Genomic DNA, 27,013 nt, shown 5'->3' on the forward strand with positions numbered 1-27,013 from the left:
TTCTCATCTTTCACTTCAAAGAAAAGCATTAGTGTGGGCGAAGCCTAAGGCTGTTCTCCCTGGGGCTTATGTAATAAAATGCTGCAACTTGCACAGATTTGCTGTAACCCTGCAGTTTTCACAACACAAACACTACAAATACTTTATATCTATTTATATATATATATATACAGATCTACATGTAATAACATATCCATTTGAAAAAATATCAAGTTCACAAAAGCCTATATTACAGAATAAATAGGGCTGATTTTGGCACATTTTCACATTTGAAAGGTTATTCCTTTTGACGAAAAAACATACATAGGTGAAAGGTATCAACAAGACACAGGATATACAGAGAACATTCATGCCCACAGTCAGGGCCGGATTAATGAAATGGAGGCCCCCGTGCTAATGGAGGTCCCATCCACAAGCGCTTACTTCAGTCTTTTCTTCGCTGTTCTTCTATCACTCACCCCCTGCTGTAGTCCTTCCGCGGTGCGCAGTAATCACCTTACTGAGATCTTGTGAGAGTGAGACTATGGGCTAGATTTACTAAGCTGCGGGTTTGAAAAAGTGGGGATGTTGCCTATAGCAACCAATCAGATTCTAGCTTTCATTTATTTAGTACCTTCTACAAAATGACAGCTAGAATCTGATTGGTTGCTATAGGCAACATCCCCACTTTTTCAAACCCGCAGCTTAGTAAATCTAGCCCTATGACTCATAGTGTCACTCGTATGAGATCTCCTTAGTAAGGAGATTACTGCGCACCGCGGAAGGACTACAGTGACAGCAGGCAGCTAACAGCATCACATTTGCTGTTAACTGCCTGCTATTCTACATTACCATCATCTGACAGTCGGAGCCGCTGGCCACGCTACAGCTGAGCAGCTCAAAAAAACAAAACAAAAACAAAACAACAAACAGATTCAAGGGCCCCCCAGATGCCCAAGGCCCCTGGGCTGTAGCCCAGTTAGACCTCGGTTTAAAATGCTTAATCTGACTACACATGACAGATAAGTGGTAGCTGTGTCTAACAGGTACCCAGAATAACAATAACACAAAAAAAATCTGTGTATTTATCGGACTGTTTTACAACAGGTTTTAAGTATAGAGAAATAAACATGAACAGAGACATCAAAATAATCCTATATTTGGAAGACTTAATTTAACGAGATGCCACCATATATATAACATTCAAACTCAAATAGAAATGTTTTCATATTTACTCCAGTTTATTTAAAAATTGCTATTACTGTACATATTTATATTGCTGTATTTTTTAACTAAGCCAATATTTTAGTCTTCACCCAGCTTAACAAAACCATCATTATTTTTGTGCATAGTAGTTATCTAGTTTACTTATTAGAAAGTGTGAAATGAGATGATTGATGACACTTTTCAGTGGCTGATAGAGAGAAGAACTATAAAGCTGTTAAAGCTTATGATATAGTTTGTAGCACCTCCTATCACTTAGTGCTCTTGATGAGCTGCATGATCCACACATGAGCAGGAGAGAGAACCTTGTCTCTGGCATTCCCGCTATAACTGTAGCATGGAGATTAACTGAGTGAGAAAAATCGGGAGCGGAAGTATTCTTACTCTCTTGTCCCAACACAGTGAGTAGTCAGTGACCAGAGGATCGGGGGAGCGGCGTGTACAAGTGCTTTGAGGTACACAATACCATCTAGAACAGAAGACATAACTATTGTGCACCGTTAAAACACCCCAGCTACCTCAATTGCATGCAGCAAACTAAACTGACCAGAAGCGTGAATTAAACTCTGTTTCCACCTTTAGTGACTGGTCGGAAACCATGATGGCAGCCATGTTATTTTTGTGAGCGAAGGTGCTCTCGTATAATTCACGTACTCCAGAAAGTTTCTGGAATTAAATAAATGGTCACACCTGGAGAATACTTATTTAAAAAAGTAAATGACAGAAGTAGGTTATCCCAGTAAACGCATGAAAGTTCTGCCTTCCAGTTTATTACAGGAAAATAAAATAAGGGCACTTTTTAATTATAGTGAGCAATGAAGTATGTCCACCATAAGTAGCCTGTGCCAGATAGCAGACATAAGTCTGTGGGAAGCATACTTTGCATCAATTAAAAGAATGGTATGTCATTAATCCTTACTGTCAGTGTCCAGGTTTACGCAGTTGGCTTATTCCTCCTGTAGTTTGATGCATATGTTTTAGGATAGAAACACGCCAGAGGAGATCAGAAGTATTTAGTCTCAAAAGCTGACAATCCACTGATTAATTTATTTAATTTGACACCTGGTGGGAAGATTGGTGGACTCTAGAGGTTTTGTCTGCAGCATAATCTGCGTTTAGCAAACAGAGAATACGTATTACCACTGAATTAGAATAGTCAATGTTCAGCACCAGCGGCACTGTTACTACTAGCCACTAAATGTATGGACTATGGGAAAAAATTTAGTCTTCTGCAGCTACTAAATTACACCTGAGTTTACTACTAAGTTATTTGGGGTCTATATATGATCATTAACATATTGGATTCTGAACCCCCTTTACCCTCTAGAAGCTTTTAGTCTTTCTTTTAGATTATATAATAAAATGTCAGCAGAAAATACTGTTTATCAGTAATTTTGTTTAGAAATATGTCAATAATAAGTATTCTTAAAAATGAAATAGATTCAAAGACTGGTAAACCTAGTGGCATACAGCGCACGTCTTCAGGACCAAGGATATTCTTAATAACTCACAGTACTTTAGTGCATACACTATATTTATTAAAGTGCATTTTTGAACAAAATCAGGAAAACTGCTGAGAAAAATAAATGGGATGTTTTACTCTCGTTTGTCAGTACTGCATTAGTAATCGTGCTGAACTACTGATGCTGGGCTAGTCCACAATGTAACGGGTCTGCTGACAGCTTGGGACATCATGTGATGTATGGGCAGTGCTGCACCTGTGCTAATGGCTTCACTAGTCTGGGAGGAAAATGCATGCAACCAGGAGGAGAACTGGGTTGGTAATGGGCAGATGATGGAGGGTTAGAATAAGAGGAGCAGCACACAACAGGCACAGCCCATCAGATGCCTTACAGTGCCAATACATGCCCAGCAGATACCCAGCAATGTTCATTATGTGCCCAAAAGATACTGCTCAACACATGCATAATAGTATATAAAGCATATATATGTTTCTACCTCTGGCACATCTTCCCCTCCACTCCCACTATCTGTTGGGGTCCCACAAGACTCTGTTCTTGGCTCTTTACTTTTTTCATTGCACACCTCTTCTCTTGGGGCACTAATTTGCTTATTTGGCCTCCAATACCACCTCTACGCTGATGACACCCTAATTTATATCTCTTCTCCTGACCCCTCCCCTTCTGTACTATCTTCTGTAACCAACTGTCTTTCAGCTATCTCCACATTGATGTCCCAATGCTACCTAAAGCTCAAAATGTCCAAAACTGAGCTTATTATCTCCCCAGTACTAGAATCACTACCTTCCCTCAGATCTCCCTCACTGTCAATAACACCACAATTTCCTCAGTCTCCCAAGCCCGCTGCCTTGTTGTCACACTTGACTACGCCCTCTGGTTTATTCCGCACATCCAGACTCTCTCCCAGTCCTGTCAACTCCACCTTAAAAACATTGCCAGAATACATGCTACCAAAACTCTTATCCATTCTCTCTTGTCTTGACTATTGCAACCTCCTGCTATCTGGCATTCCTGTCACCAATATATCCAAACTTCAATCCTTGCTAAATGCTTCTGCAAGACTGATGATCTTCTCTCACCGCTCCACATCTGCTGCAACACTTTGCAAATCCCTGCATTGGCTCCTTGTGTCCTCCAGAATCAAATTCAAATTATTCACCCTTACATGCAAAGCCCTCAACAACACTACCCCTGCATACATCTCAAATCTAATATCAAAATACTCTCTCTCCCGGCCTCTTAGATCTACTTCTGACCTGCGCCTTTTCTCGGCTATGGTAACCACCTCTCCCTCCCCCCTACAAGAATTCTCCCGTGCTGCACCTCAATTATGGAATTCCCTACCATGCTCAATCTGACTTCCCCCCAGCTTCAAATCTTTAGAAGCTCTTTGAAAACGCATCTCTTTTTTATAGGTGACCTTGTCCCTGATAACACTATTCACACTAATGCACCCTCACAACTGTCCCACTCTCCACTGTAAGCCACTCGAGCTACTCTTGTTTCAGCTGTGTCCTCTTCCATTTAGAATGTAAGCTCTCTAATGAGCAGGGTCCTCCATACCCTTGTATGTCCCTGTTTTATGTATGTACTGTTTTCCCTACTGTATGGCGCTGCAGAGCACTGTGGCGCCTCACAAATCTACGATTATAATAATAATACCCCAGCAATGCCCAGAACATGCCCAGCATACTATTCTTAGCAATGCCTAGTGCATATTACTCAGCAGTTCCCAGCATAGTATACTCGGTTAGTGTCTAGCATTTTAAAGACTCTTGTTCAGGTACATGTTTACCAGAGTCAGTTGTCACTAAACTTCTCAATGCCCCATCATGTTATCAGAGGTGGGTTGTGCAGAAGTTACGGTTTAGTCTGGACCGCAAACTCCGACATTGGACCAAGATATTGAACCAGTCTAAGGACAGTGATGCCACTCCAAATATTCTGCATCCACAAACCCACTTACATTGCCTAGGCCATGCGCAATAATCATCAGTGGTAGCAAGTGGCTGCCTTCATTATTGGGCAATATTTGGTGGTTGTACTTTAGATGTTTGATGGGTTTTCTATCAGTTACACTAACACTTTTTGAGAAAACACATGTCATCAATCCAACATTGTGAGCTACCATTAATTATGATGACTTAAGCAATAAAAATTGATGAGGATGTTTCCCAGAAATCACTTCTTCTGAATATGAGTGACATAGTTGCACATTGTTGCAATGTAGCATCTCCTATTATTACTAGTTATACCGGCTCTGTAGCACTTTACGTGCTGACCAGAAAATCCTACTTTGCCAAGACATCTCCTAACAAGGACAAAACAATGGTGGTCTGTAGGTAGATATTCATACGGATAATGTCATGTCATTAATGTGAATGGCATTTCTCAGAAAACTATTATTGTGAATAAGAATGGACTATGAACATAGCGTGCATATACAAATATACAGCACACTAAAGTACACTGGGATCGCTTCTCTGCCTTTAGATCAAGTGAGTACCTGTCTGAGTAAGGATTCCTGCACCTGAAAGGGCCATGGGAAAGCTTGGTCTGGCCAGAAGGCCGGTGGCTTAGAAAGTCTTAGTAGTGCCCCTGGAGTGGTGACCCAGGGGTGCCATAATCAATTGGAGTGTGGGACCCTCACTTGAGACATGGCACGTAGCACGACCTCACTTTCAAGTCACACACTCTTCCTTGCCCCGGCCTTTTGGCTAGGCAGGAATAATTTTTAACATCTCGGCCGGAAGGCTGGGGCCGTTTTGCACGGCACTATTTATTTTTCTTACCTGTTTTGTCACTCCACTTTTTTATAAGTTTTTCCACAAGGATTATAGGGGTGTGGACAGCCCTTATGGGCTCTCCCCCCAAAAGTTCTAAGGGGGGCTGTGCGGTCCTGAGGTTGCGGCCCCCCTGAAACCATCGTAGGTCCCCCCCATAGGGGGTGGACTAGCTGTTAATCCCGGGTGACGTTTCGGCAGATCCCAGGGGCTAAAGGGGCCCCCCTAGCCTTGCGACGAAGGGGGCCTAAAGACCCGTGCCCCCTAAGGATCCTTATGGATTCGGGGGTCGGTGACTAGGGCCCTTCCTTTCTTGAGGAGGGCCAGTTCTGCATCCCTTGTGCACGTTTTTTAAAGTTTTTGCACTTTTTTTTCGTTCACTTGGGCACTAGAGCACTGATACACAGGCTTTCAAAAAAAACAAAAAAAAAAACAGTGGGTTTCCACTGGATTCCATTAACTACAATATTGGTAGCAGGGAAGAGTGTTAAGTTCATACTTGCCAACAGTGTATTGTTGACCTCGGGGACATTCAGGAGGGGAGGTGTAGTGGGAAGATAGAAGGCAGCGTGGTGCTCGCGTAGTTTTAATGAAAATAAAATGCTGTTTTATGAGGTGGGCGCAGCCAAAATGATGCAATTCACCGTGGTTCGCGTCATTGATGCTCCTATCGGGCACAATGCGGGAGAATAACCTGCACTTTCGGGAGTTCAAGAGGCCTACCTGGATTCGGGAAGTATGTGGCAAGTATTTAAGTTTAGTGCTCTGTATCAAGCGCTACGGAATTTGCTGGCGCTATATAAATTTTGATGATGATGATCCAAATTTCTACAGTGCAACTGGTTTTAGTAAGTGTTTCTGGTCTGGGCCCGGGTTGCCAGAAGTCTTTAGTTCTCTTGGTTGTTATAAAAATAATTATTCTTTGCTAGTAGAATACGTAGCACCACTCACTTTGTGCAAGATCATAAAAGCTTCTAATCAGCAAAGTCCGACATTATAGTAATACAATTTAGAATACTCATGTATCACTTTAAATGGCATGAGAAAATATGGTGTATATGTACAGTATTTAAAATTAGAGATGTTCACTGACCTCGGTGTTCTGGTTTTGGTTTTGGATCTGGATTAACTTTGTGTTTTGGTTTTGGTAAAACTGCCCTTGCGTGTTTTGTCTTTGTTTTTGGATCCCTATTTTTTTCTAAAATCTCTTTTTGTTTGCTAATTACACGTAATTTTGCATTTTTTCCTCCTACATTATTATTAACCTCAATAACACTCATTTCAAGTAATTTGCAGTCAATTTTGATCATTTCAAAAGGTCACAATATTATTTTCATACACTTTCAAACAAAGACTGTAGCGACCTGGCTGGATGCTAAGCAACAGAGCAATGACTCAAACACAGGGCAGTTCATAGCACATCTAGGAAACATTGCCACACAGCAGAAAAGAAAAGTGGTGGAAGATTGTAATTCACAGCAAAAAGCAAGTTCAGTACTGAGCTTTGAATTAGCCCCAATTCCCAAAAAATTATAATATAGTTAGATGCCTTTGACGTAAAGTGCAGATTACAAACACTTTGTGCAATGCTGATGAAACAGCAGCAAAATAAAAGGTAATACATATACACGACTATTTAGACATCCATGCTTACATTAATGTGGCTTTAGAAATGGTACAAATGGCTAGACAACTGTTGTCAGGATTTGGTTAAAAATAATTCCACACATAAGAGGTGGATTTTTTGCCCAGGCATGACAATGGCCTTCTTCTTATCACGTGCAAGAACTGCTTCCACAGGTGCAGGACTTACACAAACAACATCCTCATCAACATCCTCATTAGTGCCCTCGTCAGCTACACTAATACCCCCCTCATCCTGTTGCAATTCCAAAGTGACATCCTCAATTTGTGTATCGCCGGCTACACTTGGGTTGTTCATGCACACATCTACAAAAATGCTGAAAGGGGCCTTCTTTATGGGTACACTATCAGACAGGTCAGGATTACACATAGCACTCGTGGATAGACTCTCCTCAGGGATTTGTGTCATTTCTGAATCTGAACATATATTTTCCTCTAATGCCTTACTGTTTTCTTCTAGCTTGGCTTTTACACGTAAAATTATTTGGACACCAAGGTCATGGTCATGACTGACCTTACAAGAAGATGCCTCAGTGACAGTTGCAGAACTCACACACATAGAGAAAGGCAATGGCCTCATTCTTTCCTTGCACTGCTTGTGTAGAATGGCATGTTGTAAATTTTATTTTTTTCTGCAGATAACTTTGCCTGGATTACAGGTGTTTTTTTCTTGACCAAGGTAAAATGTGTTTTTTTTTCATTTTTGCTTCCCTGACTCAAAAACACTATGCACTTTAACACAGACTTTAGCAGATGACGTAGAGCGATTACTATAATCGTGACTGGTGCCAGCAGCTGCTTGGTGCTCCTGGTCTTCTGTGTACTGCTGTGAATTCATTTTGATGACACAGTACAATGTGACTGCAGATTAAGAACAAGACTGCCAGCCCTATTATTTGTATTTCAGCAAGGACAATTAGCAATGGAGCTCTCCTCTTTGTATGTTACCAATATAACACAGTACGATGTGACTGCAGATTTAGAAGACCAAGCCTGCCAGAGCTATTATTTCTATTTCAGTAATGACAATTAGCAATGGAGCTCTCCTGAATGTCACTGGAGACTTTGAAGAACACTGCTACCCCTCCTCTTTCTTTTCTACCTATGACGCTGCCCAACTGCACTAGAGACTGCCAAGAACTGTGTTACCCCTTCTGTGTCCCTCTGTGAAATGGCGCTGGATTGCTGTGGAGGGTGGTACTTATAGAATCCAAAACTCGCAAGATCCGAGATCCAAAAACGTAACAATGACATTTTGCCTCATTTTCAATTCTGCAAAAGTACAGAGTCGGCTCAGCACGACATTTGGATCTGCTAAGTTCGGGTGTGTTCGGTTCTCGGGGAACCGAGCCTGAGCATCTCTATTTAAAATACACAGTTTAATTTTTAGTGTCACGTTCTACTTTAGGAATAGCAATCAAAGAAACAAAGAATTCTAAATCACAAGTTATATATTTTAAAAAAGAACATACAGAAAGCATATTAAAAATGTAAATAAATGCATTCCTGAAGTTAAAACACTTCCAAATAAATAGCAAAAGTAAACAAGAACATATTATAAAGTGATCAGCAAAAGTCCACAGAAAATGTTCCTAAACCCGGTAGTTATGCACCTAGAATGCATAATGAAGATAGAGCTAAAGTGAAGTTATATTGCCATAAGAATAAATTAGTGCTTATTCTTAATTAAACTTCAGTGTGGTCCCCTGCAAGCTATCCGAACCTGCTCCTGAACAGTTAGAATTACATTAGTATTCTTCTCCTGTTCAGACTGTTGTATTGTGTAGAAGACAAATGGATAGAATGTCAAATAGCAAAACTCAAGCAAGATCGCCTCATCCATTCCATCTACCTGTTCATTGAATATTTTAATTGCACAAAAACAGACATTTTACAGAATTTAAGGAAATTAACCCCAGTGGCACATTACCATTCCATATTAACATGAAAATTATTTTGAACTTTGGTCTTCTAATATTGACTACATTGTAATATAAAAGACACAATAATATGGAGTGGGTGGGGGGGGGGGGGGGTTTAGAACGTTCTAAACTATTGTCACACCTAATTTTGGAGAGCTTTTAGAAAGCAACAAAATCTCTTAATGTACATGTCGCCTGTACATGAGCTCCCAGCATAACAGGCTGTGTAGCTGCATACCTCCCAATAAAATAAGCTACGCTCCCTATCCAATCACAAAGGCCCAATTTTGAGCAAAACTCCAGCCACGTTGGTGTAAGCTCTGCAAATCTGTACTGTCCCTCCAAAATCAGGACCGTCTGGAGGTTTGCAGCTGTTAGCCTGTGCTTTGCAAAGTATATGTGTGTTTTATATAACGTCCAATATTTCAGGCAGTAAGATTGGGACAAAATATGCCACATATCCAACTCACACAGGCACACTGCCCTGTTGCTGTGGCCACACACACAGACTGTACGTCTACTATGCTGCCCCTAAGCATACCAGGCAGTACAGTTACATTATGGTAAAGGGAGTTGCAGAAGCATTTTATATCTAGAGCACTGTGCATGCTATGCTCGCTCCCTGCTTCTTCCTCCTCTTTAAACCTCAATTATGTTGTTAACCAGGTTTTCATAGAGCCCCTAGGTCTAGTAAAGCTCATAGGGGCTCTCCAGAAACATGCCCTTAGAGTTAATACTTTAACGCATACAGTTTTACAGGGATTAGGCCCCGATCCCGGTGAGGTCACCAGGGGCGGATGTCTCTACAGCAGGGAGCCAATGATGCGGGCAGTCACGTTGCAGACAGTGGGCGAATCTTAGCCATGCAGTGCATATGCACCAGTGCTGGCTAAGTGAGTCTAACGTGGGGGACCTATAAAGACGGTTTTCCCTGTGGATCGGGTGGGTCAACCATATTACCAGGGCTCTGTCTTTTGTAATCGGGGGGTGCGTGGCAATGCCATGGAGCCACCAATTTGCAATAGCCCCTGCTGGGGTGAGATATAAGTGGTAGAGAACCCTGGTATTTGTAAGTCTCACAAGACTCCATTAGAAAAAGGGGGGTAGATACCACCGAAGGCATATTTATAACCCCATTAGTTGGGGTGTCCAGTCTCTTCACTACCAGTAGGCACCAGAGGAGTACTCCCCAAAGCCTAGAGTGACCACAACATACTGAAAGTGGCTGCCATGTGGGGGGCCAATTTAAGGAGAGAGGAAAAGCTCTATTAGCAACTGAAGGGCCACAGCATAAGAGAACCAGCAGGGGATCCCTACCTTCTGGGGTATCTCACAAGTAACATGACCACAGCTGCGCACATTTCCAGGTTCTATGGTACACCTTCAATGTAAATGTTTCTGAGCACCTCTATGGGGTGTAAGGAGAAATTTGTAACGTTGCCTAGCCACAGAGTGCTTTCACGACCATTCCGGAGGCACTCCATGGCACATCGCAAGTAATTGAATCGGCCCCAACGAGTGAAGGCCTTGATGCTACACTTCTACATTGCCCAACTCTCCAAGACCAAGCGGAGGCTCAGTACTGCTGTTTATCACTCAGGTGGCGCCACACTGTACATAACCTGTAGAGTCACTTGCGTATAGCGCAATAATAATAATCACAGAAAATCTTAATATAATCTAAGGGACTGCACTGTAATGTAACTGAGGAATGTGCTTTAATAATCTGGGTTAGGTAAAATGTAAAATGTTACAACAAATGTTGAGTTGTACTCATACAATACAATATTAAGATTGTGAATTCTTTAACAGCACAAACTGGGCTTTTATTTGTTTATTATTATTTTTTTACCAGCTAGTTACAATGTCATCCGTGAGATGGAAAAGCAATCAATTAAATGTATTGCAGAAATCCCTAGGCAAAGCGTTTCAGAACATATTGACCTGTCCAATCTGTGGCTCTGGAGGTCATTAGACAAATGAGAGTTAGCAGCTAATCAGCAATTGTTGCCTATCAATAAAATGAAGGGAAGTGGAAGTTATCAGTCATATAGAGCATACATCTAAGTAAACTGTTAAGGGGTCTATTTATGTGGCTGAGGAGCCTCTACATCCAATTGGTTACCAGGGATAATAGTTCCCTTTTTCATGGTTAAGCCTACTTAACAAATATGGTTATAAAACCGCTATACCCTTTTTTTGTTAAAGCCGTCTCAGGAACCGTTAATAGAATGAAAACCTTTAAAAACTGCTTTACTCTTAGAATAAAGCATTTTTAATGCAGTAATTTGTAAATAACATTCAATAAAATAAAATAATGTTTACAAATGTAATAAAAAAACCATAATAGGTCATATAAGTTGTATATTATATAATAGGTTGTTTGTGTGTTTTTTATGCTTTAATCTACTTTTATTTATTTTTTGAAATGGAACTAAAAGCCCAACTGAAAGCAGGCTCACACATGCGAACAACTACGTAGACTGAACTTGTATAGTGGTAAGTTAACGTTTACTGCTCTGGGTCTGGAGTAAATAACGATCATGCAGAATATAGTCACTTTGTTCTGCAGGTTTATAACCCTAAGTTCTAGAGCTATAACCACTTCTTGGCATCTTGTTATCAAGCTCTGTGTTCTGACCTTAAGGCCTTCTCTGTTGTTAAGTTCTATTCTTCCAGATCATGTAAATAGTCATTTATCATTGAGGTAGGATCCCTAGTAACAGATAGCGTTAAGTGCCATCTACATAGCAGTGGTAGCCAAGTCTGTGATAATGGATCCAATTGTCCAGTGGTATCATGAGGCACTCTACATGGTAGTGGTAATAGTGGAGTTTATAAGGATACCATTTGTGATTTACTGGGCACTAGTTAAGCATTCTACTGTTCACAACACCAAAAATATTCAGGTCATACTTGCCAACTTTTTGTAGCTGGCATCTGGGAGCCTCCTAGGGGGAGGCATGCAGGGGGCGGGACTCCGAAAATCACATCAAACGCGTCATTTTACAGCGGGGGGCGGGGACAAATGCGGCGATTCTCAGAGATTCGCGGCATTTTGGCCATAATTCTGCCCACTTCACTAGGAAGTGGGCAAATGCGGGAGATTGCCATACACTCCCGGGAGTCCATGAGACCCACCCGAAATGCGGGAGTCTCCTGGATATTCCGGGAGAGCTGGCAAGTATGATTTAGGTACAATACAAAATGGTCATGACATACCATATAAAAGGCAGCAGAGATGATTAGGAAGATCAGAATGAAACATTACTAATCCACTGTGTGTACCAATGAACCAACACCTTAATTACTTATAATTACATTTTATTTCTGCTAAAAAAAAAAATGAAACCTCATTTAAGTCATATGTAAGTATTGGCCATAGGCCTGTCTTTATTTCACAATTGTACATTTTTATTACATTTGTATCTGTGCACCTATAACTGTATGTTCACATGTAAAGTACTCTTGGGTGATGCAAAACTGTCTCACTGTATTAACAGTAGAATAATTCCTGATTTTTATCCCCTCAGAGGATATGTAAAAAAAAATCATGCCATTTCATGGGGGTTAAAAGGCTCTGTGGCCAACGGCTAAACCAAATGCATAATCTTCACCCCTTAAGGCTCATTTTAATATCTTATCTCATAAAACATGATGTTATCCAACTAAGCTGTGTGACAAGGAAGACTGAGGAGTTTAGTCTGGAATGGAGCAATAATATTAAAAGCGAAAGCCATATTTAAGCTCAAATGCTGGCAGTCTTATTTGTGCAAGGTACAATAATGCAAAGAAATAAGAACATAAGTATGGTTGTCCTTATAGTTTTGCTGCAGAAGAAGAGGTGTTGTTTCATATGAACAACCAACATACGTAACAGGTATGTTTTCCAGTAGTACGAAGTCCTTGTCTGAAAAGTAGTCTGTTCTGAAAGCACCAACTTACTGTACAAACACCTAAAGATAAACAGTATAAGCAGGTAATGCACAAAGCTACGGCAGTTGTATAACAACATAACATACATTATACAATACAGGCACAGGACACAATGCCATCCTCAACAGGTACAATCCTAAAAATTAATCCTATCTTTAAAATGCGCCCAGATGCTATTGTTTTCGCTTGCATTGAAGCATGTGAAGATAAAATTAGTTACCGGAGGACTCTGTGATATACGGATTCTTGAAACTACAATGATCTCCCCAGAGCCCATTCATTCTCTAACCTTTACGGCTTTCAGGCGTAAATGGCAGGGGTTCACCTTAGGTTAGACTACATTTTAAAGGAGAGGTCTCAGAGGTGGCAGATTTCCTATTAATTCAGTGTGGCACATTAGTGCCAGCAGAATATTTCTTCTATGAAATGCAAAATTATTTAAATTTATGATGTAATTATAATACAGGGGGATAAGCCATAAAGTTTTGTTTTTTTCCTACAATGTTCATATGAAGCCATTTATTGCACTGATTGAATAACTAAAGTCTAAAAAAATTGTGATTTAGAAAGATATGCTAATTGGTCAGATCTTGAAGTAAGCCTAATTTGCATTACAAACATTACTTTGACAATTTAACATAACGTTTTGTGTGTTACATTATTCTGTTTGGGATTTGTATCAACAAACTATCTCTAGACAGCAACAAAGAAGTTGTGTGGAAAAAAAAATCATGATCAAAGATCTCTTCAATTACTTTCTAATTCCTATTTAATTTATCTCCTAGGAAGCATTTCCTTGCCTGCAGCACAGACTGAAACCTGTTTTTTGGGGCAATACAGGATCCCAAAAGATCTGAATTAATAAATATGTATGAGTTTCATATGCACAGACTTCCCCTGTTTGTGAACTTATTACTTTCTCCAATGTATAAAAACTCATCACAGCTCCTCTTTTGTATACAGAAATAACATTTGTAACATATTGGAAATATTCTCACAGGGGGGATCTTTGATTTACTGGAGGATGAACACTGAGCAGCACTTGCTCAATTATACACAGACAACAATGTAGATTTTAGTACTTTTAAATTAAAAAAAAAAATAAACACCACCACAAGGAAATAGGATATTTATTTTAAAGTGGAGCAATCCGGTTGAGTTTTTAATTTTTTCCAATGGAATTTATTCTGCGGAGTGCAGTTCTTTATGAAAAACAATGTCTACTGGGAAACCGGCAAGAAGGAAAACAACACATTATAATGCAGTTCACCTGTTGAGGTAAAAGGGTGAAAAGTGGGCTCAGACCAGCGTCCCTCCATTTATCTCATATAAAGCTGCTCTATCTGAGAATCCACTATTACTGTCTATGAAGTTACTCCTACTCTGACCTACACAAAGAGGCAGCTACATCATTGTTCATGAGATCGTAGCCTAAAGATGCTCACACAAATGCCAATGTGGCTGCTTCCCACCAAGCAGCAACATCTCGGTTAGATTTGGCCATGTGTGTGGTTACAATCTGAAAAATTCAACTATTTGGTGTTTGGGCCAAATGGCCAGGAACCGACGGGGCACCATAAGTGTCCTCCCTGGCTCACATCTGATAGCTCACAACCAGATGTTAATCCGTAACAACTGTCTTCCTGGGCACACGCATATTCGGTTCTGCAGTGAACTAGCAAAAACAGCCACATTTATGGTCAACATGACCGTGTGTATGAGCACCCCAGTGATTCAGTAGGAACCAGTGATATCACTGAGCTTACATTGTGCATACAGCATGTTTTGGTCCACTATCGGATACATGTGTTTAAATAGACACAAGAGTATAGCATATTGGGCATTGGAACTCTGAATATTTCTTTTCATGAAGGGTTCATGGTAATATTAAGGGCAGCATGGTGGTTTAGTGGGTAGCGCTTCTGCCTCACAGCACTGGGGTCATGAGTTCAATTCCCCACCGTGGCCTTATCTATGAGGAGTTTGTATGTTCTCCACGTGTTTGCGTGGGTTTCCTCCGGGTGCTCTAGTTTCCTCCCACACTCCAAAAACATACTAGTAGGTTAATTGGCTGCTAACAAATTGACCCTAGTTTGTATGTCTGTCTGTCTGTGTGTTAGGAAATTTAGATTGTAAGCCCCAATGGGGCAGGGACTGATGGGAGTTCTCTGTACAGCGCTGCGTAATTAGTGGCGCTATATAAATAGCTGATGATGATGATGATATCTACTCCTTGGGGAATGTAGTAGAGTGCACACAGATGCCATATACCTGTGTCAATGAGCCCTTATTGTGGAAAATCTGAGCGACTAATTTGCCAGTATGGCTTCCCATAAGGGGAGCAGCAGCCACTCTGACGAACTTAAAGCATCATTGAATATGTTAGTATTGGGTCACGGTAAAGAGCATTTTTGCCCATTTTCCATCTAGTAACGTTCTGAATCGGAGAGAGCAGATATTGCAATACGCATTTGCAGGGTATGACAGCTTTATATGAGAGGTTTTGAATAAAAGAGAGAGCCCAGGTCATGTCAATACATGTATAGCTCACTTGGAACTCTATTCTCACAAACCATAATGCCAGAAATGTATTTCTGTTTTCATCAAATTCATTCTATTTCTGTTCCTCCCACCAGGGGCTGAACAGTGCATCCCGAGCCCTATTGCAAAACTTGGGTAAGGGCCCAGTAATAACGCTGTAGCCTTCTGGGCCCCCACTCTGATCTAAAAGCACAGAGGAGGCCTATTCCTAGTATGCGCGGTTCAGCATTTATATATACACAAAATGTATTGCGCTCAATTGCCAATAAATGCAAGTAGACACTGATCAAATGTTAATGGATAATGGATGTAAATACAATAGAGTCATTCCTAATAATAATGGAATAATGGGAGAATAGTAAAGGCTAAAGATGTTTACAATATATAATCAAATGTATAACTAATAGATGTGTGGACATTGAGCTGAATGTCCACTGAAATATGAACCAAATTTGATGGAATAAAATGAGGTATAATTGGACCAGTCTAAATGATTGATGACCAGAGATTTAATCGGCTGATGGTCATACAATGAAGTAGATTAAATAACAATGCAACAGCAAGATTAAACAAATAAAAGCAGTGACGCAATAAAAAATAAAAATAAAAGTCAATAAAAAAGTCAATAAAAAAGTCAATATTTGAGTCCAAAAGGATTCCAATATGAACCCTATGTTAGAAATCCCAATTAAATGGATTATAAAACTAGCTATCCAAATGCCGCAGAGAAAAAAAGTCTAGTAAATGAGAAAGCCTCTGGTGAGGACTATACAAAAACCGGATCTACACGAAATTCTGGGTCGCAGGATATATATAGCAGGGTACCTGACCGGAGATATAGGGATCCGGGGACCGCGGTCCAGATGTTAGGCAGGCAGTGAGTTGTCAATGAAACTCTTAAGGTGTGTAGATGATGAGACGAGCAGCGAGGAGATCGGAGTGCGTTCCAAAGTGGAACGCAAAGACCGGATATCCTGTTGTGTCGGCGCATGTGGGTGTATCCAACGCGTTTCATCTGCTCTGCAGATTTCTTCAGGGAATGTGAGTGATAGGTGGAGCCTTCATGAGGAAATTTTATAGTGTGCGTCCAATGATTGGATAAATGAGTTCAATAGAGCTTATCATCTAGTGGTAAGCCTCAATGCTAACGATGCAAATATATAAATGTATGTTAAACATGCTAATAAATTGTAAAGTGATGAACATACATATAATACATAAAAGATACATACAGGAGTACCAGTGCTAATGAACATAATAGTTTATGAATGACATACATCTGAATATATAAATATCAGCAGTAAATTACATATAGTAACAATTTAGTCTAAAAAAAGATGTGTGTGTACCGTTCATCGGTGTAATGGATAAGGTGGTAATCCAGATTAAAATTATAAATAGTCCGGCTCTTAACTAGACTATATAGTGATAAAATTAAAATGTATTATATGGTTATAGTTAGAAGGAGGGAAGTGGAGTGTTAATCAATTTCCAATTGGTTATGGAAACAGTGATTTAACCATTCATAGGTGTACATTGTGTATTGGTACATGAGAGGAGACGTGTCTTGACACTCAGTATCACCGTATTGGAATAGATCTACTACATGTATTCTACTGTACCAGATGTTCCCGGGTGGTCACCCATCCCGGTACTAAACTGGCTCCACTCTGCTTGGCTTCCAAGATCGTGGGGATTGGGCATTTCCAGGGTGGTATGACCGTAGTCTACATGGAGATACTATACCCAAAGGGACAAAAGGCGGCATGGACACTAGAGAGTCATCAACTTATAACCAATAGAAACACAATATCCTAAGTGTATAAAAATGACACCATATTATAATGAAACATCATATTCCACATTAAGTCCTCGTGGTGTTAATGAGTTGAAATATAGGATTAGCCTAGTTTCTTCCCTATTAATATTTTTGATTGGGTCTCCCCCTCGCCAGTTGTTGTGTACACACTTGATGCCTAGAAATGTCAATCCTTTTGGATCACAATTGTGGTTCAGCATTGCCAAGTCCCCATCAGCCCTGGGCATTGTAGCAGCCGTATCACCCTGCACCCAAAGTAGTCCTGCCATTGCTCCCTCAGTTTACCAATGTGTTCACCTATCCCCTTTGAGGCTTTTAGATTTTCCCCTCCACAGCATTTTAATGGGACTATGGGGTCTATTTATTACCATGCAGCAATGAGGCTGATTTTGTTTTTGATTCATATTGAAAACACCAGTTTTCGATGGCCATAGGGATTTTAGGCCTATGATAATTATGTCTCTAAATCACAAAATCCACCAAGGTGTTAACCAGACCTGTGCAAACATGCACATAACCCCACTGTCTCATGCTGGCCTTTACCACTGCATTAGTCCATTACAGCTCATTTTAATAACTCACTATCCATAATGACCCGCCAGATCCACTCATCCAAAGTTACGATACCTCTCGATGTGCGTAATAGCAGTTAACACTGCTGTTGATAAATGACAATAATATATTGTGAAGTGTTTGGAAATAAAAATACAAACATTTCAGTGTCAGAGTAGAAACTTTGGAGAGTTAAGTGTACACAATGTTTTATGCTATTTACAAGTCTTTACTGATGCTGAACGCTAAAGCAAATATGATGACACCAGTAAAGTTTCATTATGACAGAGTGATTGATACTTTCATTTCAAAACTGTTCTACTTTTGACCCCTAGCGTATGGCTCCCCTTACTAGCAGGCTGACACAGGGAAAAAGTGTGCTCGCTAAAATCAAAATCGTCCACAGCTGAACAGCATAGGCATATGCAGTCTAAGAAGAGGGCCCGAGGGGATACAGTCCTGGCTCCTCTGCTAAAATTATATGACTTGTACGTGGTAAACTTTCATGGTAACATTTTATCTGAAAACTCTCAGCAAAGAGGGAAAAATACACTTGAGCGCGTGTAACTCTTGACAGTCAGTGGAAAATGTACCATGTAAAGGTTTACTATTTTCAGACCATTAAAAATTAGCCCATAAGTGTTCATGATGTGGTCAGATGCTTTACATTGTCAGGACATAGAATGTGAATGTCTAACTGCATTCTATTCCTTTTATGATTCAAATATATTATAAATAAAGAATTCTATATCAGAGGCAAACCTAATGGGGCACTTGGACTCCACTACAAAATCATTCCAATTACACTCTTGAACGGAGACAGAAGTACCCTTAAAACAGAGTGCTTCATTACAGGTATATATTGGCCTGGAGGGAAGGTCCATGGGACAAGTGAGGAGAACATGACAATGCATTTGTGTCGTCATGCCCCGCAACCTTCTTGCACAATGACGTGATTCTCAGCAGGGAGCGAGCCTTGATAACCCAACTTCCTTTGAATCGCATCATTAAGAACCTATACACCTCCAAAGAAAGTTGTGCAGGAACCCGGGAGGGTGGACTACACTCATGAGAGTCTAGGATAGCCCCCCAAAATTCAGGAGTCTCATGGACAGTCCTGCAAGTATGGTTATTTTATAATATTATTCAGCTTAGTAATAAACAGCCTTTAATAGTTATAATGGTCTGTATGCGCGTATGTTAGGGACCTTAGATAGTAAGCTTCAATGGGGCAGGGACTGATGCCAGTGATTTCTCTGTACAGCGCTGCGGAATTAGTGGCGCTATATAAATAGCTGCTGCTACTGATGGCAATCATAATACAAATAGTTGCTTCAACTGCTCTTTAAGGCATAAATGGGACTAAAAAGAACAATATTTTAGAAGAAAAACTGAAAAGTTTAGTTTAACGAAAGGAGTTGTAAAGTGGCAGGAGGTTGAACTTTGATGTGACTTTTGCACAGTAATTAATTACATTAATGAGTGATTTTATATGCTGAATTTCAGTGTAATCCAGAATATTGCTCCCTCCGCTTCATGTAGGTGCAGGATACCCATGGACCGTTACTTCAGGATTATTATTTAGCTCAGAAACACACCTAGAAATGTATAAAGTAAGTATTAAAATCCAGCAGGAAAAGTTTTCTTGCCTCCCAAGCAACACGTAGACGATGGAACGGCAGAGATAATAAGATCATCTCCCAGATATGCCGGGAATACATTTGTAACATCGCTATTAATAGAAACTTTCCATACAGCTTATCAAATCATATTTGACAGTTTCATCTAGACAATATGAAATTACAAGCCTGCAGCTTCATCTATCAGATTATCAAATGTTTCTAAATCTACTTTATAGTTCCATTATTGGTCAGTCATTTGTCAGAGACACACATCTTTCCAAACCATAAACATTCATTAGTAAATAATTATAATTATGTGAAAATATGGGACATTAAGTAGTATGATACATTGCCTCTAATAAGGCACCAAACAGAAAACCTCTGCTGGCAAAACGATACATACAAATCCCTGCAATAAATGACATAATGTGTAGTGAAGTATTTGCAATGCATCTGCTTTTGTAGTGCATTTGACCAAACCTTTTTGTTATCATTCTTCATGTCCTACTCGGACAAGAGGTCTTCAGTTTTTGAAATGGGCAAAGGCAGAACAACCTGTAGCCAATCACATAATCTGAATGCTCACAGTGGCACAGAGTATTTCTGGGTATGACTGTGCTGAGCTAGGGAGGCAGTGGCCCATTGACTAGTGTGATTACGTTAGTGAGGACAATGCTGCATCTGGCTAAAAAGTGGAATAAAGGCTAGTGGGAACTGGGATGCCACTAGTAGTGGAAGAGGCAAATTCTCACAGCAGCACAGAGTGGTCATATATGGCTCCTATTAAATGGATGCAGGAAGATTGAGGTGTCAAAGGACCCCTTTATGGGGTCTAATAATTACAGAGCAAAAAGCCCCATCCCCATCCAAAACAGGTGTTTTCATCAGAGATAGGGCTTCGCCCAATCCATGCGGCAGTAGCAGTGCCCCCGAAATCCTTACTGCACCAGACCAGTATTGGCAGACAGCTAAGTATTGTTCAGCTGCCCCACTCAGATTTTTGCTTCTGTGTTAAATTGCTTGCAGTGATTTTTACTTAACGCCAAAAACACTTATATGGCTCTCTCAATCCCGAATATCTGCGTTTTGACGGATCCACTGCTTAATAAATTTACCCCCTAGTATCCCAGTTATGTATTTAAATACCAATACAACATTTACTTTTAGACATGCAGCTCAATCATGCCCTGCGGCCTGTCAATGGGCATGTTGCTTCTAACCACGGCTGGCGGCACACAGTAAGTGCGTCAGGAGGACTCCGCACTTACCGGGTTGCCCCACCAGCCAGTCATCCATCGGAGAAGGCACATTCGTATGGTGAAATCTCAGGCACGGAGTTGCTGGAAATGCCAGTTCCAGCCCTGCCTCTAACTTTTGTTAAACCACAGAGCAGGTGTGGTATAAAATATAGCAGAAGCAGGGCATGTGGCATGTAAAACCAATGTGCACTATCTGTATTTATATGGTAGGGATGCACCAAATCCATATGTTAGGAATTGTCTGAATACTGAATCCTTTTAAAAAAGTTTTAGCAAAATACCCCAAAATAATCCCTAACAGACTTCCGACTTTGGTACATCCCCATGATATGTATTGTTAGAGAGAATGTGAGGTTGAATACGTCCTATCACACTGCGCGCTGATGGAATGTGCCGTGCAGAACCCTGCACCTCCCTGAAGGAGAGCGCGGAATGACTCCTGACCTTAATAATGGAAAACTCATCCTTGTACGTTTCTAATTATGAGAAACATTTTCTTAACCACTTCCTCATGTTGTTTCTCCTTAGATATACACTTCACTTGCATTTGCAATTATTATGATCACTGACAAATGTTGAAAGGCAACTATTAGTTTTCAATCAACATCTAATATATTGTAAATTATAAACCCGTAAAAAGGAAGGGAGTAATCACAGAAAGAAAAAAATATGGAAGGCAGGTATGTTAGGGAGAACGTGGCTCGTTGCCATTTACCAAAGAGAAGCTCTCTCTCCGACACAAATATACTCTGTGGGAAATGTTATTTTGGTCACAAATGGATAGAGTATTTCCCCCAATACGTTTGCATTTGGAAGCTACAAAATACTTTATTTAAAAACGTAAATAAAAACAAGATTAAACGCTTAGGGCACTACAAAATAGCGTGCAGAGAGTGACTAGAGCATTAGACAGGGTGAAATAAGGAATTATACATAGAAAACTATAACTGATCATTTTGATGCAGTTTATTTCTGTAGCGATCAGTCAGCTACATTAGTTTGCCGATCGATTGGGTGTCAGTCTGTCAGAGTGTGTAGATAGAGTACTGGCTACTGTGTATGCTGATAGTAATATTTATATATATATATATTTATATATATATGTATATATATATATATATATATATATATATATATATATATAGGTCTAGATCTATATCTAACCATATATATTATATAGACATCATTCTGAACTAGTATTTCTTTCTAATTCTATCTAGTGGAGAAACGCAGGGTGCTGCGGCTGTATGACTCTGAGCAGAACACCACGAAAACACAATTAGATTTATTTCATTTAAAATCCAAAGGTTTTCTAGTGAAAGAAGCAATCTTGTGAGGGTCAGTTTTAGTGACATCTTTATGAAACAGGCAAAAAATAGGATTTGACTGAGCAGCATCCACCAAAAAACAACTATTTTCTTAAAATATTTTCTGTTTTCTAGTCAAAGTAATTTTTGGTGAGGGGCAGTCTCAGGAACCTATATATTAAGTGTGTACAAAACAATGTGTGTTGTGTTTGAGTGTGAGCAGCGGTGTAGCAGGACCCAACTCCCCCCCAAAAAAAACAATATATTTATTTCTTCTAAAATCTAAAGTCTTCTCTCTTTTATACTCAAAGTAATTTTTGCAGGGACAGTCAGTGACATCTTTATTAAATAAACCAGTGAGTAGCCGAATGTTCTTTTCTTTGACTCGGTGCAGCACAGCTTCCCTCCCAAAAAAAAAAACATAAAAAAATGTTGTTAAGAAATAATTATTGCCATGTATTTTTGCTGTTACTCTGTACTAATTTTGGCCAGCCAGCTCACTTTGGCTAAAATTGGTGCAAATTTGAACAGTTGTGAAGAGATCATTAGAAAATAGACTGTATATCATCACCATTTATTTATATAGCGCCACTGATTCCGCAGCGCTGTACAGAGAACTTATTCACATCAGTCCCTGTCCCATTGGAGCTTACAGTCTAAATTCCTTAAAATACATACACACACACAGACAGAGAGAGACTAGGACCAATTCTGATAGCAGCCAATTGACCTACCAGTATGTTTTTGGAGTGTGGGAGGAAACCGGAGCACCTGGAGGAAACCCACGCAAACACGAGGAGAACATACAAACTCCACACAGATAAGGCCATGGTCGGGAATTGAACTCATGACCCCATATGACTGGAAATTAATATTAATGCTATAAATAGTAATATAGGAGCGAAAACAGCTCAAGATAACATCATTTTACCTATTGTTCACAATGGTTAATTAAATCCAGATCCCAAACCAAAACCTTTCAGGATTTATGGGCAAAACCATTTACAAAACCAGTACACAAAGACAATATAGAACCGAAAACCAAATCATGTGGGTCAGAGCACATCTCTAATTAATAATGATCATTTTAGGATTTTTGGGTAATTTGTGTAAACAAATAGAAACAATATAGAATAATCCAATAAAAATGAAGTAACATCTATTCATGTGTTCCACAAACAAACACATCATATTCAATGAAAGCTGTGGGTCTCAACCACTATGTCACAAAGCTAATTATATATTTAGTTCTACACATGTGTAGCTTCCTGTATAATACATCTCTAAGGGCACCAGGGCTTTATGCTGGTACTTAGGCTGTCATGTGCTTCTCAATGAACTTTGACCACAAACATTACCTTACATGAAAGAGAGGATGTTGGTGTTAATTACAGCGTTTGTTCAGGAGAAATGTCCATCTCACACAGAAAGCATATATTCCTGCACACAATGCATCTACCTTCTTACTGCGCACATCTTGAGGTAAAAAAGAATTGTATATGTCTGCTATGAAACTGCAGAAAGAATCACGGTTTGGTATAGAGCTTGTTTTATTTCTACCAGACCATTTATACACACATCCTCTCACCTTAATCACTCTAATTGGGAAAAGTAAAGAAATATTTTTCCTTTAGGCAGTTCAAATTAAAATGCTTTAAAATAAAAGGCAGGCCCAGAGGCATTTATGACACAATTTAAATAGGTTTTTTTGACAAAGGGTTTCATTATAGAAGTTCAGGACATAAAAAGGGCTTTTTCAGCACCACAGATTCAAAGCAATACATGATTACAGAATACTGCTCAATTCCAAACAGATGTCAACCACCTGAGAGTTCACCATATTAAGGATCGGCTATGAAAGAGCGGACGTTCAGTGCAAATACTGTTTTGTGAGGTCACGTGCCGAGATGGCAGTGTTTGCAGGGGGTGCAAAAGTTTACATCTTGTAATAGGAGGAGCTGGGTGGTTGAGGGACATAGTTACCAAGGGTGGATAACGCACATCAATATATATCCACATGCAAAAATAAGATTTCACACTGTAGCACAATTATGAAAATGAAAGTTAATTCCACCAAGATTGGATGCACCGTGGTATTAATTAAGTAACTATGTGTAGCAGACATCTGAAATAAAATGGAGGGTAATGTCACAGTTCATTGTATGCATGCACCCCAGCATTCTTGGTTCAATAAATGTGAAAATTAGGTCATGCCCCTGATAGACCCGGGTATGCACATAGTCTGTCTCAGTTATGTCCCCAGCTTGTTAGGCCATGCCAATGTCTCGCCATGGAAAGTAGGACTCTTTGCAAAGATCAGACTGTCTGGGGACTGCTTTATGATTATAGATGGGACAAGCAAAACTGCAGTTCAATAACATAAGTAAAAATCTTCTTCATCGCACACAATAATTTTACTTCTCATAGATGAATGTACAGAATACTTGTCTAGGAGACTTGCAAATTTCAGGTAGTTCCCCAGACCCTTGGGAAAGTAGGCACTTCTCCCGTATCTCACCCACCCCCTAGTGATGTGGGCAGGACGGGGGCTCCAATGCCGCAATTTGTTGCAACGTGATTGCAGCATTTCACCACAGAGGGCATGGATAAAATTATACAATTTGCAGCCCCACACTCCCCCCTGCACTTGCCACCTGACCTCCCTTCCCCACTTGGTTGGCTAGTATGATGCACAGTGGTACATGGTACAGTGGTACATGGTAGAGAGCTACTGCTGTATCCTCTGATATCAGCAATATGTCAGTGAATCTTTTGTTTCAGTTCCCATGCACCAGAATACATCAATAAAGTGTGCAGTTTAATAGGACACCTGTATTTTACGTATACCGCCTATTGGTTTAATTATGTATTTTTGTTTCAATGAAACAAAAGGAAATGAGAGAAAGAAAAAGGGTAGGCTAGGGCAGATTAATCAGCTCACCTCGTACTCTGGGCACCCTCTTAGCCATGTATGGGGCTCTGCTGCGGACACCCAGCCAGTTCACAATAAATACTGTGATGCTGTCTGGGGATTCCATCTCCAGTCACCCTTATCTACATGTAACAATAGTCTAAGTTTGAACCCAAAACCATATTAGAAAAATTATTCTATCCAAAGCTGTAAGCAATCTGCAAACCCTCCATAACTCTACAGTCAACATTGGTTCAAATCTTGAATGTGTACCTAGCCCAAACTCTATATTTACCCATCGTCCTAAAAGAGGTCAGTCCCAAATTCTAGAAATGCAAAAGAAAACCTCATTAAACATCTTAGGTGTGTTTAAGAAAAGAGTCTAAATTGTGTGATGGAATTGGGTGCTAGCTTTTAGGTGGCACCTGATCGGGCAAGGCATGACTGCACATGTACAAACTGCTGTGCATCTCCAGCTTCACCCACTACATCAAGCAGTCACCGTCTGGGAGAGCAATGCATTGGGCCCTCACCAATGGTAACATTTGATAGCTTCCCATGCATATCATGGCATAGGCAAACAGACAGGGGGGGGGGTTCCTAGTGGCTGGAAACCCCCCTCCAAGCCTGGGGCACTGTATAACTGAGGTGGCTGGACCCTGCTCTTGCTTCACACAGCTCTGCTTGAAAAGGGAGAGCTGTGTGCACCTAACAGTAGTGCACACAGCATTGCCCATGTATATTATGGGGATAGGTAGAGTTGGAGAGCAGCCAAGCACTGTCTAAAATCATAGCTATGCCCTCTTGCATGCTGGTCACACCCACTGGCGGCATGGTGTGTAAATCCCCCTCTACAAATCCTGCGTTTGCCCCTGCATGGGGAAGCCTATTTAACAAGGATCACATGGGCATAAGTACGGCCACAATCTGCCTTCTGTTATCACCATCTCACGACAGTGAAGACAGAAGAAAAGGAATGAAAAAAATATTTATGCTGTTAAATTTGGATCTATTTTTTACAATTTATTTATTATTATTATTATTACTTTTTAATTAGTGGAACTGACTGATTTATCTTTTACCTTTCTTCTGCAAGATACTAATTATAAATCATGGCGGTAGGTGACAATCTATATCAGGGGCGGACCCAGACATTTGCCCTACCCGGGGCGATTTTAGGGGGGGCGATTTAGGCCCCGCCCCCTTTCTGTGTTCTAAGGCTGCCGGCGGCTGCATAGTATGTGCAGGTCCGTTCAGCAGTGAAAGTCTGCTGTCCCGCTGCTCTGATTGTGTTTAAAACACAATCAGAGCAGGCGGGCAGCACACTGTCACTGCTGAACGGACCTGCACAGTGTGCAGCTGTCGGCAGCAAGCCCCTGGATCTGCCAATGATCTATATGCGGGATAAACTGGAATAGAAAATCAGCCCTATCGCCAGAAATAAATATAGAGACCCCATAGTCACTGAAGTCATATTCTTAAGAAATGCTTTTGGTTTGGACTGAATTACTTTTACCAGATTTATGTATCACCAAATTATTTGGTACCGATGTACAAAGCCACAATATTTTATTTTTTTGGCCTTAAGATGCATTTTGACAGTGATATAAACGTCAATATATTTACATAACATAAACTTTGGCCCTTGTCGAGCCCAAATTCTAAAGCTTATTCAAAAATATTTTGGAAAGTAATGATATAGGTCACCAGTCACTACTTCTATTTAAAATATCACAATTTAAATGCAAATGCCGGCCTTTCGGTATGACCTTTAAAGAATCATTTCTTAGGAATGCAAAAGCAAGAGTACATTTTCAGTATTAATATCTATGAACCTGCTCCCTTGCGTGTCAATCTGACAATTGCTTATAATTGTTTTACTGCGATTATTGTTAGGAAACAAAAACAAGGGGTCATGTAGTTGTAATAGATTATCATTTCTGAAAAAGTCCTTTTAAATCACATTTTGCATGGTTCACAAGTACAAAATAATGTAATAGGATGGTAATATAAAAGGACAATCTAAACGTGCA

At 40.1% G+C, this 27,013-nt stretch overlaps 1 protein-coding gene and 1 pseudogene across 2 annotated transcripts in view; both read right to left on the reverse strand.

Moving 5' to 3' along the window:
• MACROD2 (mono-ADP ribosylhydrolase 2) overlaps positions 1-27,013 on the reverse strand; it is a 1,475,276-nt gene that overhangs the window by 726,634 nt on the left and 721,629 nt on the right. The window lies entirely within an intron of this gene.
• LOC142146570 (5S ribosomal RNA) lies at positions 17,121-17,238 on the reverse strand (annotated as a pseudogene).

This window comes from Mixophyes fleayi, chromosome 3, assembly GCF_038048845.1.
Source record: "Mixophyes fleayi isolate aMixFle1 chromosome 3, aMixFle1.hap1, whole genome shotgun sequence".
In the NCBI taxonomy this organism is placed as follows: Eukaryota; Metazoa; Chordata; class Amphibia; order Anura; family Limnodynastidae; genus Mixophyes; species Mixophyes fleayi.